This window comes from Salvia hispanica, chromosome 4 (assembly GCF_029641045.1).
Source record: "Salvia hispanica isolate PSC_SH4W2 chromosome 4, Shi_PSC_v1, whole genome shotgun sequence".
In the NCBI taxonomy this organism is placed as follows: Eukaryota; Viridiplantae; Streptophyta; class Magnoliopsida; order Lamiales; family Lamiaceae; genus Salvia; species Salvia hispanica.
In genome coordinates this window covers 45,879,003-45,896,664 of record NC_142695.1, presented here as the reverse complement: position 1 = coordinate 45,896,664, position 17,662 = coordinate 45,879,003, and positions in this window count along the sequence as shown.

Sequence of the window (17,662 nt, the reverse complement as noted above, 5' to 3'; positions counted from 1 at the left end):
CCTTCTCTTTTGTATCACAGCAGACACATTCTCCCCGATAACAATCTTCCCGTCTGGCTTGGTCTTCCCTGCAATGAATTCCTTGATGAACTTGCTGAAAGCAGGCATTTTTAGGGCTTGCAAGAATTGCAGGTTGATTTCCAATTTGCTAAAAATCTCCATGAGATCCTCTGTATCATCCTTCTTTTTCTTTGCTTCCCCTCGGTATGGAAATGGCTTTGTTCGCTTTACTGCATTTGTGGAAATCCCATCCTGGGTTTCATCAACTCCCTTGTTTCCTTCCTTGTTCACTTCTTCAGGTTCTGGGTCTAGGAAGAATGGTTCTCTTGGTCGAGGTAGGGATCCCCCTAAATCTCCCTTCTGGAGGTTATCCTGAACAAGGATTCCCCTGGGTCTAGGGCTATCCCCTTGATGCATCTGACTTTTTTTTCCTTCACTAACCTGCATAGGTACCTCCTCGTCAATTTCCAAAGTCGGTCCTTCATAACCCCGCCCAGATCTCAAGGTGATTTGACTAATGTTTGCTCGGTTTGGTGGTTTGACAGTTGCAGGAAGTTTCCCTTCATTTCCCCGCATTTCATTCAGGTAAACTGCAATCTGGGACAATTGCTTTGCCATCATATCCATGGCGGCTTTATGTTCGGACTGAGCGTCTTGCAGTTTGTGCACCACGTCATTGTTGGAGTGCAGGTTATTCTGCATGAACTGCTGTGAATTTACTAGGTCATGGACCATGTCATCCAAACTCCTTTGTGGCCTGGAGTTGAATTGATTAGAATTCGGTCCTTGACCTTGATTCTGACGATAGTTCCCAATTGTTGTATTGGTTGCTAGACCCTTGATTCCCTTGATGACTCGGTTGGGAATTCTGGTAGTTCCCCTGGTTATTTCTCTGATGAGGTGGCACATAGGAGCTCCCTGGATTGTTCTGATTCCTATTTCCCCAATTAGTATGGTCCTGATTCCTGTACCCCAGTTGCAATTGCCCCTCTTGACTTTTCCCTGACCAGTTGGACTGCCTCTCCGGAGGGTGTGCATAATTCGTGAGCTGAAGTGGGGGTGGCTGGCCTTGATCATGGTCAGTCCACCTAAAGTTTGGGTGAGTCCTCCATGGAGCATCCCTCTGTCTTCCTTGGTTCCAACTTCCGTCGGGATTCCAACTTCCCATCGAATTTGCCTGAGCTTGGCACTCCCCTTCGCAGGGCTGACTGTAATACGGCTGAAGTTGCCTTTCCTCTGAACCAGGGGGTTTCTCAATTTCTACTGGAGCATGTGGATTGTATTTCTCAATTGCATTCAGCAATGCTTTCTCCAGTTTATCGATCTTATCTTCCACCTTCTTGTCATCTTGTTCCGTTATTGCATTGGCTGACCCTCTCCTCAATATGCTTCGCGGGTTATCATAGGCTTTCTTCGCCTCGATCAGCCTTCCCAAAGTTTCTCTGGCTTCACTTGCTTTGTTCTTGGTAAAGTTTCCCCCGCTCGAGGAATTCATCAAGTCCTTTGATTCAGGATTTGCACCTTCGAAGAACAGATAGTAGGTCTCCGCTTCTATCATCCTGTGGTTCGGACAAGCATCCAGCAACCCCTTGAACCAGGACCAATAAGAACTCAGAGACTCATCATATTCCTGCTTGCACTCCTGAATCTCCTTCTTCAAGGCATTCGTCTTGTTGGAAGGGGAAAAATAATCCAAGAATTCCAGCTTGAAATCTTTCCATGTGTTAATCGAGTCTGGTGGAAGCCTTAGTAACCAAGTATTGGCTTCCCCTTTTAGGGCAAACGGGACTGCACGTAAACGGTAGTCCTCCTCAGTCGCCTCGTTAGGTCTCTTTTGAATGCTGCACAACTTACTGAACTCGTTTAGGAATTCGTAAGGACATTCGTTCCTTCGTCCAGAGAATGTGGGCAAAACTCCGAGCACATTTGTCTTGATATCGATAGACCTTCTACGCAGGTTTGAGACTATGGCATGGGCCGGCTCGCCGTCTAGATGCGCGGTGAGCGAACCTATTTCCGGATAGGGGTCCACTACGTGTGCCATATTCACGTCCTCCTCTTCCTCAGTCTCGGATTGCTCTGTTTCGGTGGACGACTTCGGGTCCTCTTCTCCTGATGAGTTCCACTCCTTTTCACTTTCTGATTCGAACGGAAATGGGTCTCTCGTCCTTAAACCTGACCTGGTGGTGATGGTAGACGTAGATTTCTTGACTCGCCACTTGTATTGGCCGCTCCCTGACCCAGATGAGCTCGCCCAACTTCCAGAATGGAAGCCTGCGTTCATAAACTGTCAAGGATAAAGAAAATAACAGAAATTAAAATATTTACACCAAATCCTTAAACACAATAACAATAAACGCCATCCTTCCCCGGCAACGGCGCCATTTGAAGGTTCTGCTAGACAGACTAGTAGATGGGTGGTAGTCACTGTGTGCACAGAAAGAAAATAACAGGTTCCCTAGGTCCAGCAAATCCGCTGGATCACACGGTCTAGGAACTCGTTGGTCGTCGGAAAATCCTGGTCGTCGGACACACATAGCACTCCTTAAAAAAAAACCCTCAACCACTTTACTAAACCTAGCACAGGGAAGTAGGGATCGATCCCACAGAGATGTATGCGTAATAATCATGCTCAAAGATTTGGGGATTGTTTTTGGGTTGGCTGCTGCCACGCATTTTTTTTGGGTTGAGGAAATTAAACTTAACTTGGGAATTTTAAACTGCTACGCTAACAGCTAGATCTAGGCGAAACAACAAAGCATGCACGGAGGCTAAATCGAACAATCACTAGATCTAAGAAACTACTCTAATTACCTAGATCTGGGAAACAAACTGACGGTGGGGACCATAACTGAAAAAGCAGAGTACGGACGAAAAGCTGGAAAAACAACTAACTAAGGTACTAACTAACAGCGACATCATCTTCTCCAACCAAATTGCGTAAAAACTCAGAAGAAAACAGCATGAGCGAAATCAGAACAGAGCAGACTGGATTTAAACAATTTTGATGAGTAACAATTTAGAACTAAACAGATCTACGGATGCTAGACGAAGTAAAACAGACAGCAAGCGGAAAACTCAAAATCCATGCATAACTCGACTTCCCCTATTCAGATCCAACCTCGAACGCTAAATCCACTCCGGATCCAAGCGTCCGACACATACTCCAGCCCAAAGAAACATTTCATAACTTCAATTTAACCAACAACCTCCGATCAACAACAACACCGCAGATCTACAACCAAATTCCCAGATCGAGCATCAGAGCAACAAAAACAGAGATCAACATGTAACTTGCCGAAATAAAGACTCTCAACAGCAAGATCAACGTAAATCAACTTGAAATAACACAAATAATACGAAAACTAAAAGAAGTGCATAGATAATCAGTAACATCAACAGCCAAATCGACTTCCAAAAGTGAAGTTCGAACGAAAAGAGTGCAAAACCAACTGAAAATAAAGAGATTGCATCTTCGCCCTCACGCGGACGGTGTTACGACTAAACTTTCTGAAGAAATTACCCCTTGAAACCGAAACTACCCCAGATCTTCCATTTCCCAAGTGTGTGTTGTGTGTGAGCTAAGAGTGAGCGAAAAGAGTGATATCTTGTGTGTTGCATGCTCCTCTATTTATAGGCGTTGAAGTGGGGCCCAGCGAGGTATAGATAGACTTTGTTGCCCTCAGCTATTGACTCCCTTCTTCAAGCCTTCTTTTTCCTTGGATTCTGCTCATTTCTACTTCATTCCTTCGCTAGACTATTTCCTCCAGCATCTCCTGGATCTAGTGATTTTGTCACACACCTGGCTTAGAAACCGTGTTAGACCCAGCAAAATGTAATGTTTTTCACTATATAACCGATGCATGAAATTAGCCTTATCAAACTGCTCACACTTAAACTGTACTTATCCTCAAGTATAAAGACATGAAAAGAATAAGGCGAATTTCGAGCAAAGTTATCCCCTGACCGACTCTTTAGACTCTAGACAGACTCCTAGACCTAGACACAATTTGAAACTAAAACACTTAAAGAAAAACATATAAACACATAAATACGTAACACATATGCATGAGCTAGCTTCAACTTTTAGGCAACCGTCCCCACAAGATTAAGGTCAATCCAACAGGCTGCACTCCTCCAAATAGGCCCTTTCCCTTCCTCTACCTAGCCAATCTGTCAGTTCGTCAAGATAGCCTTTTACTTACCCAATTGTTGGATTCACTCGATCACTCATTCCTCACCAGGGATGTTAGGATCGATTCTCTCTTAAGTCATTGTCACACCACTGAAGCGTCGGGTTATGAGAGTTCCTCCTTTTCCTGGGTCATGTTATTATTGCTTCTGCCCTTAAAACACCTTCCCCCTGGACTTCGTCCAGCTTATACCTCCTTCTCTTCTCTTTTTTTTATATATATTTTTTCTTCTTTCTTTTTTCCTCTGGACTTCGTCCAGCTTATCCCTCCATTTTCCTCCTCTCTTCTGGACTTCGTCCAGCTTATAACGCCTCACCCTGGACTTCGTCCAGCTTATACCTTCATAACCCAATTCCCCTATTTTTTCTCCTTCACAACTCTTCTCCCTAAGCATTCAGTGGCGGCCCTTTAACAAGTGTTAGCTCGAAGTTATTTAAGGCTTATAACTCGCTATTATAGTAGGGCTTCACAACTAAGTAAGTAAAGGCATCCTCTATCGTTCTCGCTTCACTCAGATTGACTTGGCTTATTAAAGGAAAAGGCTTCTAAGTTGAAATACCTCCTATTTTCAATTACTTTCACTAAGGGGATCATGCCGTAGTATATTCACTGGCTCATGCGACACAACAAAACTAGACCTAAAAAAAAAACTCTTATCATGCAGACAAATTCATGTATTGACTCCTCTCCCCCACCCACTTCACTTAAGCTTGTCCCCAAGCCATCGTCGTGAAGGGGAAAAACAGAGAGATCAATGCAACAACAACAACAGTTTATATAAAAACAAAAACTTCTCACACTTTGACCAAGCATTGGGCTAAGTGGGAGAAAAACACAACAAAACAGCAAGTACAAACTTCTCACACTTAGACCACACAGTGGGCTAAGTGGGAGAAGACACAAACAAAACAGAAAATACAAACTTCTCACACTTAGACCACGCAGTGGGCTAAGTGGGAGAAGACACAAACAAAACAGAAAATACAAACACAAATATGCAACAAAACAAAAACAGATAACTGAAAGCAAGAAAAATAAAAGTTACTTGGTCATGGGGGGTGATTCACTTCTGGGGCTGGCTCCCTCTAGAGCCAGACTGGGGTGGGATTCCGGGTCGGTTCATCTTCACTTTCTTCTTTGCTGGCTGCTCCAGCTCTTCTTCTTCCTGTCCGGGTACTGGCTTCTTCACTAGAGACTTTGATTTGATTGGGGCTGAAACTTGCTTGGGAACGGGTGGGGAGATCAGCTGCTTGAGCGATTGCTGTGGTCGCTTGACGGAAGGACTGCTCTGGGTGGGCTGCTTGACCTCACTGCTGGACCCAGGAGTTACCTTCGACTGGGTCAAGGGGAGTGTCTGCTGCAACCACTTCAACATCTTCATTGAAAGCTCCACCGCTTCCGTCATTCGCTCATTTTGTTTGGCGCACTTCACCGCCAAATCTGCAATATTGCCCCTCAGGGTCTTCACTTCCTCCCGATTCCCGTTCAATTCCTTTCTGATCCCACCAAGTTCCTTCACCATTTCCTTCCTCATCAACTGCATCTCCTTCCTTACATCCTGGACTTCCTTACGTAGCTCTTCAACCTCTTCACTTGGCATGGCTTCCTCGGCTTCTTCAGGCTCTGCCGGGGGGTCGCACATGACTACCAACGGAGCGGCCTTGGCAATCTTCATGTCGATGTTCCGTTGGAGGTAGGCGCCGAGGAGGTGGCAGGTATACATATGACGTGCAGGGTTGCTCGCCATTTGGTGGCATGCCTGAGCCAGCCAATAACCTAGGTGCACCTTCACGCCCTTCGCCATGCACCAAGTGAAGTAAAGGTCGGTAGTTGTAAGAGCTGAATTAGCGGTTCCCATCAAGTTGTAGCTGATAAACGTCTGAGCAAAGCGGAGGATACGGTCTTCGATGTGAGAGGCTTTGGAGTAGCTGGACTTAAACGTTCCCGCCTTGGAGTGGGTGATCAGTTCCCATGCTGTCTGCACTTTGAACCCCGGCGTGTTCTTCGGCACACCGATCATCCTCTCATTCCATGCCCCCTCATCATCCTCGGCTTGGGTGAACAATCTCATTCGCAAAGACCATTCCCGGATGCTCATCTCATATTCTTCATTAAAAAGCCTGAATGTTATGGAGTCTGCGTCAAGATCAGTGGAGAAAAACTCCCTTGCTAGGTCCACCGGCACCCTCTCCTGGTTGTGCTTCAGTAACCACTCAAATCCGATTGAATAGATACAAGCGCGGAAGTCCTTGTCACATGCAATCATTTTGAGCTCTCTGGGGCTGTACTGCTTCCCAGACTTAGCCATCTTCCCGGCGCTACATCTTTCCTTGTACACCGTGGTCCTCTTCTGATCGTCGAACTGCCTCATCTCCTCTAGCAGCTCTTTAGTCAGCCAGACTTCCGGACGTCCTGGAATAGGCTCTTCTTCAGCTTCTTCAGATTCGTAGTTGGGCTCAGGGGTAGGCTCGTCTTGTTCCTCGACAGAGGGATCCTCGGTCACTGGGGAAAGGGTCTCCTCAACCTCCTTGACGGAGGGAGCTTTCCTTGACCGGGTAGATGAGGTCGCCGCCGCCTTTCCTTTTCTCGCCCTCTCCTTGGCCAGGCGACGTTCCTCTGCCTCCGCAGCATCAGGAACTATGTCATCAACTTCATCGAGCAGACTCCTCCTGGTTCGTCTCCTTTCTGCCCTCTCGTCTATCTTGGGTTCGGCTTCCTCCTGGTCATCTCCTGGATCTAACGATTCTGTCACACATCTGGCTTAGAAATCGTGTTAGACCCAGCAAAATGTAATGTTTTTCACTATATATATAGGATTGTGTTAAAATGACAACACCTCTTAAAGTAACACCATACCACCATTCCTAGCCAATCATTTGTACATGTGGACGAATAATAAGCTGCCATGTGGCAATCATAAAAATTGCTCAAGGGTAAATTTTCACGGACTGCAATATCCAATACACTAGACTGCAATTTTTCCCGACTGCAATATCCAATACGCTAGACTGCAATCTATATACTATTGCAGTTTAGCATATATAATATTGCAGTCTAGCGTGGTGTCACAGTGTCATTTTAAGAGTGTTGTTATTTTAACGCACCCCTATAACCGATGCATGAAATTAGCCTTATCAGCTGCCCTTGTAGCCGCTAGTAAATTGGCCTCTCCAGGCCATCGGGCAGTTCTTCCACTGCCAGTGCATACAGTCGATGCTCCCTAGCATCCCAGGGAAGCCGTGCACCGTCTCGTGCATCCGTATCAGACTCTGGCAATCATCAGCAGTCGGGCGTCGCAAATATGTGTCGCCAAAAGCCTCCACAACTAACTTACAAAAAGTCTTGAGACATTCGTGGCCAGTTGTCTCCCCAACGTGAAGGTACTTGTCGAACATATCCGTTGTTGTGCCGTAGGCCAACTGGCGGATCGCAACCGTGCACTTCTGCAACGGCGTAAGTCCGGGTCTGCCGATCCCGTCTTCCCGATACTGGAAGTACTCATCACGTCCCTCCAACGTGTGCACAATGCGGAGAAAAAGATCTCGGCTCATTCTAAAACGTCGGTGAAAAACATTCGGGCCCCACCTTGGATTCTCGGCAAAATAATCTGCGAACAAACGTTCGTGCGCTACGTCATGCTCGCGGGGGACAAACGTCCGACATCGTATCGGGCGAGGGACCCGCGCCTCCGCCGCCGCCGCCTCCTCCGCCGCTGCCTGCTCCCGCTGCATTTGTGCCAAGCATTCCGCCTTGGCTTCATTAACGGCATCGAACAAAGCTCGAGTTAAGGCCCGTCTGCAGCCATCCGATGTACTCAAATCGTAGTTGTCGGGATTCATTTTTGAGACGATGAGAAGAATAATTGAAGAGAAATTGAAGAGATGTGAAATTGGAGTGTGTGAAATGGCAGTGAATAGTAGTGTTTAAATAAGAAAATTTTTTTGAAAAAATTCAAAAAAAAAACGAAATGCGTTTCGTCCGTTACCCATCGTCCGCGTCGTCCACAATGGCGGACGATGCATCGTCCGTCGCATCTTCTGCCTCATTGCGGATGCCCTAAAAGAAAAGAAGAAAAAATAAATAAAGTAAAAGAGAAATGAAAGAAAAATGGGTAAATTATGAGAGGAGAAAAAATAGATAAATTACGAAAAGGAAACTTTTAATTTTTAGAAAAGAACTAATGGACATTGGCGATATTACGCCGTGGAAATCAATCAAATATCACGCGCAGTTACCGTATGAATCTTATGATTAGACTTACAGTTATACTTATGATTGTTTGTTTAAAAGTTTAAAAAGTGGTGTTTAAGGTACTCCATTGACAATAAGAGGCCAATTTTTCTCCATACGTACCTCTAGACTCTAAGCATATTTCATTAGTCAAAATCCAATGAACATAGTATTATTTTATTTAATTTTAATCCATTAATAAATAATCTTATTTTATATGGTATTTGGTAAGCATCCACAATAGACATAGGCAACCAATAGTCTAGCAATAGTCTAACCAAAAACTTCTCTCACATCATCATGCCCTTCCCACAGCCTAGCAATAGCCTAACCAAACAAAAGCCTAGCAATAGGCTAGAAATAGCTTAGCCAACGCCCTTGCCCAACAAATAAATTAATAAATACGATTAATTCATTTTAATTGTTGGTGTTTATCAAATATATATATATATAAAAGAAGTGCAATGAATTGTAAATATAGAGTATAAATAAAAAAATTAAATAAAATTCGGCTAGCCGGGCTAGTCAGTTAGTCCACGCCCTAGCTCTAGGGCATTGGTTTTTCGTCCGCCGGGCTAGCCTAAGAGCATCCCCATCCGCTATGAGCATGGAAGTGGGCCCGGACCCACTTTTAAGAGCACAACACTCACATCCGTGCTCTTAGCTAAGGACAAGCTCAAGGGTCCCACCATTCCACTATTTAATTTAAATACTTCAATTACTAAAAACATTTTTACATTATAAAAATACATTAAAAAATAAAAATTACATAATTAAAATCCTAAAAAAATAAAAGTTAAATAATTTAAAATCTTAAAAAATAAAAATAAACATAATTAAAATCCTAGAAAATAAAAAAATACATAATTAAAATCCCGCAAATTAAAAATTACATACGTGGAAGACTAGTCCTCTATCCCCAATTGCCTCTTGAGACCCCAGATCATTCCCTCATGTGTTGCAAGTTGCTCCGGAGTCATCTTAGACAAATCGTTCATATAGAGTTGACCCAAGAGGGCCCACAACGAGTTGTTTGGGGCTGGAGGAGACACAAAGGGAGCGGGAGCGGGGGCGGATGGAGTCGGGGCGCGACGGCGGGTGGTCGTCGCCTTCTTCTTTCCTTTCGACCGACGGGAACTGCTCGAGCCAACATCGGGGCTACCCAAGTTAGTTCCGGCAAGCTGGGTAGCCACATCATCGGAGGCGCCGTCGGACAGGGCTATCGACCTCGACCGTTTGCTATAGGAGCTGGAGGAGGATGCTACTACGCCGCCCCTATACTTCGGATGAAGGCGCCCCTCCTGCCAACAAGCGAGTTACTTGAACGCTTTGAACTCCAAGCTTTGGTAGGTCGCCAAGGCGGCACTGATGATGTCGAGCTCGCTCTTGCAGCTCCCCGCCGCCCGCTCTTCCTGTTGGAAGTACCCCTGGAACTTACCAATTGCCTCGTTGCATCTGAAGATGCAATTGCGCACCATACTATCATTGCGATAGATGGTTCCCCCCGACCGAGTTTCATTGTAAAAGACGAGTGATGCGCCACCAATACGTTTCTTCGGTTTGGTTCGTGCCAACGTCCGGATCTTCAGAGACTGCCAAGTAGGCTTTGAACATCGCCATCATCTCACCCGGAGTGTACGGGGTGCGGGTGCCACGAGTAGGAGGAGTAGGAGTAGGAATAGAAGTAGGAGTGGGAGTAGAGCTGCTGCTCCCTCCCGATCCGGGTTCGGGTGCCCACCCAAACCCGGAGGCATTTTGGTCGTCCACCGGATAAGGGAGTAGCCACCTGCAACTTGCGAACCTTGGGTTTGAGGAGGGGCCGTAAATTGCGTTTCCGGACTAGGGAATGAGTTGGAGTTGAACCAATCGTGGTTCCAACCACGATTGCCGGATGGGTGATCGCCGAAGCCGGACATTGTGTAGTTTAGTGTGGTGGGAATTTAGATGAGAGAATATGAGAAAAAAGATGAGAGAATGTAGATGATAGAATAGATGAGAATGTGATTTTTTTGTGTTGAAGTGGGGGTATTTATAGATGAAAATGTGAATTTTGGGGGAAAAAAATTGAAAAATAAATTAAATGTGGGTAGAAAACGGATACTCCCTCCGTCCCACAAAAGATGTCACACTTTCTTTTTTAGTTCGTCCCACAAAAGATGTCACATTTTCCTTTTTGGAAAAAGTTATCTCTTACATGAATATAAAAATTATATTTTCTCTCTCCATTTAACACACAAAACAAAACCTCATAAAATCTCGTGTCGTCCCACAAGTGTGACATCTTTTGTGGGGCGGAGGGAGTATAATTTTTTGGGAAGTGGGAAAATATTTTTTTATTTAAAAACTTTTTTTAAAATTAATTTCAAAATTTAAAAAAAATAGTAAAAAATTTGAATATGCAACGGCTATGCCGTTGGCGAATCAGAGAGCGCCACGTGTGCTGCTCAGCGGCACGGACGACTCGCAGCGGCGGACGAGCTCGTCCTTGCCGCTGGCACGGACGGACGGACGCGGTTTTCCCAACCGCCGCGGATGCTTTAACGCAATAGCGGACTAGTCGAGCGCCCTAGCTGCACGCCGGTGGCCATGGCGTCGACTAGTCCGTTATTGTGGATGCTCTTAATGAGCTCGTTAATCGCATTTTTTAATCATTTTTTATTTTTATTAAAACTTATACTATTTGAGTATTTGATAATGGATGAATAAATTATATAATTACTATTTAGACCATTTTAAATATCCATAACCGTATTACTAGTCATACACTTACACAATTTATGATATTTAGGTTCTCTTTTAAATAATCACAAGCATATTACTAGTCATCTCATTACTTCACGTACATAATTTATGAGACTCATATTTTTTAATTTATTTATATTATTAATTTATAATATATGTATGTATATTAATTTAGTATTAATATTAATTTATAATATATGTATGCATATAGATTCTTCGAAATTCAATGATTATTGAAAATTCAGAAATACGGAGTAAAAGTTTATCACAATTTTGAAAATTATACTTTAAATAGATAAAATTATCCACTGTGAATGGACATTAATATCTGAATGATGACATCAAGCATAAGGCTAAGGTTGCAATCAAAGACCACTAATGAAGTTCGTTTTGCCCTCGGTTTAATGTAATTCTTTATTGGCCTTGCTTGCTCGGTGGCTTTTTGCTTGTGGTGTCAGCTTTAGTCGTTTGATTGTTTTTACTTTTGATTTAATATTGGTGCTTAGTTTTTTCGTTGATCTTGGTATGTTTGTTTTTTATTGGAAAATTGTTGCTGAACTAACTCTTGCTCGCCATTTTTTGATTTGAACCTTTTTTTTTTCAAAAATAATAAAAATTAATATCTAAATAATTCATCCCTGCACCATGTCATAAAAAAGTAGTAGCAGCAGCAGTAACATAAAAGTATTAAATAGATCATGGTATAAAAAACAATACTATTAAATATACCAAATAAAGCACTAGATAAAATTGAATTTGTACGTGTGTATATGTGGGTGAATACGTAGTATGACGATTAATAGTACTCCCTCCGTCCCGGCTAAAATGACACATTGCTTAGTTGGTACGGGATTTTAGGAGTTATTGGTTAATGTGTTTAATTGGAGAGAGAGAAGGTGTGAGTAAGTATTAAAGTATAGAGATAAAGAAAGATGAATATTTTAATAGGAGTGAGAAAAAGTGGTTGAGTGTATTAATTGGAGAGATAAAGTTACCAAAAAAGGAAATGTGTCATTTTAGTTGGGACAAACAAAAAAGGAAAACGTCTCATCTTAAGCGGGACGGAGGGAGTAATTTAATATAGATATACGATATACCGTATACGCGTATGGATATGTATAGGAGTGCTTCTTTGTATTGATGTCACACATTGACTGAATAGTGCACGTGGAGAGTGGAAATGAAATTGAATGTTTTGGGATTCAATATGCAACTTATTTTAAATTCGCAATGTTAATATGATCTACAAATCTATTAATATCCTATAATATAAAATATTATATGGTCAGATGGATTACATACGCACATGCTCACCGATTCATCAATTTGATTCAATTATTGCATCTAAAAAATTGCTGACTTTTAATATATAACCAAAGTATTATAAATTCAGTCAAATTGTAGGGCAATTTGATGGTTTTGGAGTCAAAATGAACACAAAATTCGTTCTTACTGTTATCAATTATAAGATGAACTAACTTAATTGCTTCAAATTCAGCCCACGCATGTTTTAGGAAAGCTACTATCTTTCTTGTAGTTTCTCTCTTAATTCTCAATTACTACTATCTTTCTTTACACTTTTTGTAGTCTCAATAGACAAATAATATAGAGATTAATAATGTTTAGAAATATTTTTTTATATAGATGAAAATTAATGTTAAATTTTAGTTAATATTTGAATTTGGAATTGAATATAATTTTATATCAAATACTTAGTTTTATTAAGCAAAGAATTTGAAATTAATTACTATAATATTTAAATTAAAAATTCAATAGTTTGAGTTGGATTGAGAGTTTGAGACAAAATAATCACTTCAGAGGCTTAGCTGTTGGATTAAAGGTCAGTGTCCAGAATTTTCTTTTCCTAATTGGTCGGAGAAGATGGTGGCTATCCGAGACTCATCCAAGAAATAATATTTCTTGAATTATTTCTCTAGGTGCAGGTTGTTTGTTGGTAGGTTTGGCTTCTTTTGGTTACATTGCATTTGGTAGATTGAGAGATTTCTCTATTCTTTATGGGCCTTATATCTCAAAAACAGTTCTCTTTTCTTATTGGGCCGAGTTCAATACCTATAATTTTCGTTGGTGCAACTATGAAATTACTTAATTTCGCGATCCAAGGAAATTGTTTTTCAAAACGAGAAGGAAATTCATATAGGGAAGATGAAATTTAAAACACTACTAATCTACTATCATATGTTCATGTACTTTATCCTCCGTTTTCTATAATCTACTTTTCATTATTTATTGATATAACGTGTCGTTATATTTTTAATGATTTTTTGTAATATATGGTTCGGTGTATTAGTAGTTCATTATAAATCATCTATATTAGTGATAAACAAATTTAGAGTCAAACTAACGATCCAATTGGGTCGATCAATTAAATTATAGTACATGCAAATGGATTATTCGTTAAAATTGATTCTCTTGCTAATTTATTTGGTTAGACATTCCAACTCTCTAGAATCTTATCGAAAATAATTGCAATTAGACAAAAGTCAAATGGATAACGAGGAAAGTTCAAATCCAACACGGTTTGATTTTTCAACTTTTTTATAGTTTATAATTTTGAAAGTATATGATGCAGAAAACGAGCTAAAAAAACATTTTGGGGCAGAATGACTTGATTCACACGGTGCATGCGAATCGAGTTTAGAAATCACGATGATGGACGATGGATTAGTTCATCTATCATTTAAGGGACGAAAAAGAAAATTTACTATTTTTTTTTCGAATTTATTTTTAACTTTCTAGTTTTCATTTTATTTCCTTTTGAGTTTCTATTTTCTATATGCTTATAAATAACTGGTATTTTTTTTAGGATTTTCTAAGTACTTATAAGTAACAGTTTTATTTTATTTTATTTTATTTTAACAATAGTTTTTTCATTTGTGATAATATTTTCATTTTTAAGAAACTGGGTTTAATAATAATTATTTTCCAGTACATTCATTCTCCGTACGTTTTCAATCGGTCCATAGATATTATAAAATCATTCTAGCCGCCAATGGTATGGAATTATAACCTAGAATAATTAAATTAACTATATATATATATATATAAAACACTTAAACCCTGGTTAGCTTGAAATTTGGGATGGAGTAAAATGGATAACCTTATCTATTTGTGTTCATGAATGTCCCAAATTTCTCAACAAAAGAAAACATGTTATAAATATGAAGGATATCTTTTCAAATCACTTTCTTGCATAATTGCGACAAATAACTATATAAAATTAGATTGCTTTGACAACCGCCACTTTCAATTATTCATCATCCGTGACGATTAAATAGATACCAAAAAGTCAACAATTTGAACTATTTAATTGTATTTTTGATTATAAACGTGCTTAATAGAGGTATTGTATAGAGTTCAAGATTGTCAAACACAAACATCACATTTTATATTCAGATGGGCCAAAAGAAGTGCACGCTAATTTTGTGGAAAATATTTTTAAATTAAAATGCTTCTAAAATCAAACACAAATATTTGAGACCCCTACACAATTGAGACGTTGAAAGAATCCCATCAGAGACTTCATCTCTTCTAGTTAGCTTATTAAGGTCATAAATTTTTCAACCATATACACTAATTGTCGATTCTAGAAATATTGATTTGATTGCTATATTAAAATATTATATATCAAATAAATATTGTTTTTTACTTAAACATATATACTAGTATTGTTTTATTTAATGTTTTAGCAAAAATATTGTTGTTTTCACACATAGGTTTTTAATCAAAGTATGACTGTATGAAACAACATAGTTTTATTACGACAAATTTTAGCCAAAATAATATTCTAACTGCTACATGTTCAAATTAACTTATCGATTTAAGTATATAGGGAGTATATGATATAGATGCACTAAAAAAAATTTGCTAAGACATTTTTTTTATTGTAATTAAGAATGCTAACTTGTATTTATAAATATATGATAAACGCTTTAAAAAGCCAACCATATTGTTGATGTCCCAATTAAAATTAGAGGACGTAAATGCAAGCATTCTAAAAGAGCAAAATATTAAGTTAATTTATCTTTAATTTAAGAACATTTTCTTTTGTATCTTAAATTTTTGTTTTTCTAAAGAAAAATTCAAATACAAATAATTGTGTTTCGATTTTTGTTTCTATAAGAATTAAGTTTTTTGCAATGATAATTTGGCATCGAATATATTATTAAGCCTTGATTTAATTTTGGTCAATGATGAGGACATCTACAATTGATATTTGTTGGTGCATTGAGGGACGTCATTTTCAGGAATTCACAATTTGTAATATACTCTGTCTGCTTAGAAGAGCTCGATCTAGAAAATTCGTTGAATTGCAAAATTATAATCTTTTTTTATTCACTCCACTGATTTGAATATTTTTATAAAGATAGTCTCCTTATATTAGTATCCTCTCTATTTAATGACGGATCCAAAAATTTCATATTGAAAATGCGATAAATAATTATATTGACTAAAAAATATAAAATCAAATCAATCTTTTTTCTTCTATTATGTCATTTGTTCTATTAAGTCATTTCATTAAATAAAAAAAATTACTTTTAGTGTTATTACTTGAAAAATTTTCACTATTAAATTGTGGATTCTTACATATTTATATAACAAAGAATTTATATTTGTTTATAGAAAGTTTGAAATATTTAAACAAAAAATAAAATTGTTCATATTTGATTATTTCCAATATAATCTAAAATATGAGCATAATAGAGATTATATTCAACCGCTTTATTATGTACTAGTATGAAGTAAGGAGAAAACAAATAATATATACTTTAATCAAATATATGTATATGAAGTAAATGAGCAAACAATTAATAAATAATTATATTTAAACAAATCTTATTAGAAACTATAATAAGTGTAAAGAAATGCACTTTTGAGGATTCGATCTCGGGTCAATGCCGTGGAAGTAGAGGTGGCAAAATGGATAGCGGGTAATAGGTAATTCCCATCTTGACCCGCTACCCGTCGGGTATCGGGTACCCGCTATCCGACGATAACAGAAAACGGGGCGGGATTGGGTAGAGTGTTTTAGAGTTTTGCGGGTAGCGGGTATACCCATTACCCGCGCGGGTATACCCGTTAGTCCCGATAATACCCGTTATTATTAGTATTAGCCATATACCATTTTCTAATACTCTCTCCGTTCCAAATTAATAGAGGCGTTTCAAATAATTAAAGTGGAGAAAAAAAGTAAATAAGTAAATAATAATAGTCATATACACACTCATTTTGAAAAATAAAAAATAAATAGTTAGAATAGAGAAAAAATAAAGTAAGACAGATAATAATGTAGAGAATATTTATATTATTATTTTCCAAAATGAGTGAAGAAAATAAAATGCAATAGTGGGAATATACTTTATAATCTAAGAGTTATTTTGAAACATTTTTATATTCCAACGAACATACAATGGGAAACTCATCAGAACTAGCTATGGAGTGTCCTTTCACTTTTATTCTCAATCTATTCAAAGTTTACCACCGATATTAATAAAGTAAATTAGGGAACATTGACCGTTATTATGGTTTTCAAATTTTTTTATTAGGATTTCGGGTCGGGTACGGGTACCCGCAATGTCGGGTACGGGATGTTGGGGATAATCGCACAGCGGAAATTGCATTAAATAAATCCACAAAAGAATCTATTTAGGTGATTATGTGGGTCGATTAAATTTCATGCTTGAACATGTAGAAACATATAATTGCGCAATTAATCACATAATTTAAATTAAATTATGTTGTTGAATACTTACAACAATGATTCTCCAAAGAATCGAAGTGGCTTGCTACTTCGCCACGTGTAGATCTTGAAGCTTGATTGTGAATGCAAGACCAAAGATCTTCTAACCTATGACCCTTAACTCTATAGATCCAAATTCCTTGTGGGAGGAATCTCTTAGAAATTATAAGAATCTTGAAGGAGAAGACAAGAAAGCCAAGTGTGGAGGCTAGGGTTTGTGATAACATATTTGTCTCCTCTCCTTACATTCTTATTTATAGAGTTTATGATGGGCTAGGTTAGGGATCTATGGGGCTTAGATTGGGCCTCCCCTATTGGACCTTCTTTACTAATTAAATTATAACCCATAATTTAATATGAGGCCAATGGAATATTTCTTGTGCCACTATAGAAGAAATATTGACCGCCCATCCAATCCGTGATTACAAGCAATCCGGGTTAACCTCTTTAATATATTATTTCCCGTGTCTAAGACTTTCTATATCCATTAATTAATTTGTGGTCTGCTATAGACTTTAAATTAATTAATATCTTTTTATTTCCAAGAGTTTGTCTAGTACGAGATGTATATCAAAATATACTTTTCCTTTTCTATTTATTCTTGGATTAAATCCAAACCGGCCGGGTTTCCGAATAATAGAACTTCTCTCGAACACCTCTTGGGGATATAGTCAAACCACGCAGGCACACGATTCAATGTAATAATAAAACTGACACCATACTAGTTATTAATTACTAC